This window comes from Callithrix jacchus, chromosome 13 (assembly GCF_049354715.1).
Source record: "Callithrix jacchus isolate 240 chromosome 13, calJac240_pri, whole genome shotgun sequence".
In the NCBI taxonomy this organism is placed as follows: domain Eukaryota; kingdom Metazoa; phylum Chordata; class Mammalia; order Primates; family Cebidae; genus Callithrix; species Callithrix jacchus.
In genome coordinates this window covers 43,359,059-43,362,179 of record NC_133514.1, presented here as the reverse complement: position 1 = coordinate 43,362,179, position 3,121 = coordinate 43,359,059, and the positions used below count along the sequence as shown (strand labels likewise).

General features: G+C 47.4%; 2 pseudogenes; both read left to right on the top strand.

Annotated features, from left to right (window-relative positions):
* On the top strand, positions 1-907 carry LOC100398351 (protein wntless homolog pseudogene; annotated as a pseudogene).
* A 360-nt stretch (positions 908-1,267) lies between these two features.
* Positions 1,268-2,234, top strand: LOC100398713 (V-type proton ATPase subunit C 2 pseudogene; annotated as a pseudogene).
* Positions 2,235-3,121: the final 887 nt, after the last annotated feature.

Below are 3,121 nucleotides of genomic sequence, written 5' to 3'. Positions count from 1 at the left end.
ATGACCAAGACTTATGGCTTCCATCACTTTTTCCCATTTTTTTTTTGGAGGAGGATCACCATGATGTCCCGACCCCCAGTGCTTCTGGAAAAAGTTATCTTTGCCCTTGGGATTTCCATGACCTTTATCAATATCCCAGTGGAATGATTTTCCATTGGTTTTGACTGGACTTGGACGCTGCTGTTTGGTGACATCCAACAGGACATTTTCTATGCGATGCTTCTGTCCTTCTGGATCATCTTCTGTAGCAAGCACATGATGGATCAGCACGAGCGGAACCATATTGCAGAGTATTGGAAGCAAGTCGAACCCATTGCCCTTGGCTCCTTCTGCCTCTTCATATTTGACATATGTGAGAGAGGAGTACAACTCACAAATCCCTTCTATAGTATCTGGACTACAGATGTTGGAACAGAGCTGGCCATGGCCTTCATTATGGTGGCTGGAATCTGCCTCTGCCTCTACTTCCTGTTTCTATGCTTCATGGTATTTCAGGTGTTTCGGAGCATCAGTGGGAAGCAGTCCAGCCTGCCAGCTATGAGCAAAGTCCGGCCGCTACACTATGAGGGGCTAATTTTTAGATTCAAGTTCCTCATGCTTATCACCTTAGCCTTTGCTGCCATGACTGTCATCTTCATAGTTAGGTAACGGAAGGCCATTGGAAATGGGGCGGCGGCACGGTCCAAGGGAACAGGGCCTTTTTCATGGGCATCTATGGAATGTGGATCCTGTACCTCTTTGCTCTGATATTCTTGTATGCACCATCCCATAAAAACTATGGGAAAGACCAGTCCAATGGTGATCTGGGTGTCCACAGTGGGGAAGAACTGCAGCTCACCACCACCATCACCCATGTGGACGACCCACTGAGATCTACAAGTTGACCCGCAAGGAGGCCCAGGAGTAGGAGGCTGCAGCGCCCGGCTGGGACGATCTCTCCACACCCAGCTCCTGTAACTAGAGTGTGGAGCGTGCCAGAGAGAGCTCAATGTATAAACGAATGCCTCGTGGCTCTCAGCTGTGGTTTCTTGGACCAGCGGCATGGATATTTGTCAGTCTGCCTTCTGACGGTAGCTTTTGGAGGACGATTCCTACAAACACTAATGCATTGTGTGTGGTAACAAAAACTCTGGTATGACACACACACACACACACACACACACACACACACACAAAGGAAGCCGCTGCCTCTCGGGAGCTGGCCGTGCGCTCTGGCCCCGCACCCACCGCCCGCAGCCCCGACCGCTCCACCCGTGCCCTGCCAGCTCCCGTCACTGGATAAGAGAAGACTCGAAGCATGTCGGAGTTTTGGTTAATTTTTGCCCCTGGCAATAGGGAAAATTTGCAAGCTCTGGAGAGGATGAATACTGTAACCTCTAAATCCAACCTGTCTTATAATACCAAATTCACTATTCCTGACTTCAAGGTGGGGACCTTGGATCCCCTGGTTGGCCTCTCTGATGAGTTGGGGAAACTCGACACCTTTGCTGAAAGCCTCATGAGAATGGCTCAGAGCGTGGTGGAAGTCATGGAGGACTCGAAGGGGAAGGCACAGGAACACCTCCTGGCAAACGGAGTTGACTTAACCTCCTTTGTGACCCACTTTGAATGGGATATGGCCAAATATCCTGCCAAGCAGCCGCTCGTGAGCGTGGTGGACACAATAGCCAAGCAACTGGCACAGATCGAGACGGACCTGAAGTCCTGAAAGGCAGCCTACAACACTCTGAAGACGAACCTGGAGAAGAAATCCATGGGGAACCTCTTCACCCGGACACTGAGCGATATTGTGAGCAAAGAGGACTTCATGCTGGATTCTGAATATCTCGTCACGCTTCTGGTCATTGTCCCCAAACCAAACTACTCACAATGGCAAAAAACCTATGAATCTCTCTCGAACATGGTGGTCCCTCAATCGACCAAACTCATTACTGAGGACAGGAGGGCAGCCTTTTCACTGTGACTCTGTTTCGAAAAGTGATTGAAGATTTCACAAGCAAAGCCAGAGAAAACAAGTTCACAGTTCGTGAATTTTACTATGATGAGAAAGAAATTAAAAGGGAAAGGAAGGAGATGGCCCGATCGCTGTGTGATAAGAAGCAACAGTATGGCCCCCTCCTGCGCTCAGCAAAGCCTTCATTGCCTGGATCCACATCAAGGCCCTGAGAGTGTTTGTGGTGTCCGTGCTCAGGTATGGACTGCCAGTGCAGTATTTTTTTTACATTATTAACTGAAGAAAATGACATGGTTAAATTCCCAGGACCCTCAGTTCTTTAGGGATGGACTAAATGGCTGATATCATCACTTTCAAAAGTGTCTTGACCTTGATGGAGCTTATATTGAAAAATAAAGTTTATATTTTAATTTTTATCTTTAATTCTATTTTTCCATGAACTTTTTGAAGTCCCCTCGTGCACACACACGTGTGTGTTTGCTTGTGTGTGTGCGTGTGCCTGTAGAAAAAGAGGGAGATGCATTGGATCGATATAGAGAGAGAGACGTAATCAAGGAATTGTCTCCCACAATTGTGGGAGCTCGCCAGTCTGAAATTTATAGGGCAGACTGGAAACTCTTGGGTAGGATTTGATGCTGTAGGGTAGACACAGAATTTCCTTTCTTAGGCGAACCTCAGTCTTGCTTTTATTGGGTGAGGCCACCCACATAATGGAGGATAATCTCCCCTACTGAAAGTCAACCGATTGTCCCTGTTAACCCATCTATAAAATACCTTTGCAACCCCTAGGTTAGTGCTTGGCTTAGTAATGAGATACTACAGACTGTCAATTTGAAACATAAAACTGACCATCACGTATCCAGAAGGGATACAGATCTGGAATAATCATCAGCAACAAATTCATTACAGACAATTGAAAGTCTAGGCCTATCCACCCACAAATAGCATCCAGACAGGTTAATGATTTCACTTCCTCGCCCTCCTGGTCTACCTCTTCCCCCTATTCCCAGGAATTCTAGAGCTATCCCTTGTCACCCAGGATTTTGTGTTATCATCTGAATTTTACAAATGAGGAGGCCTTTGGAATAGTTAGGTACCTGAGTAGCTGGCCCCAGGCCACTCACTGGTGCTGATATTTTAGCTCCAGGCAGCCTGACCCCTTCCACA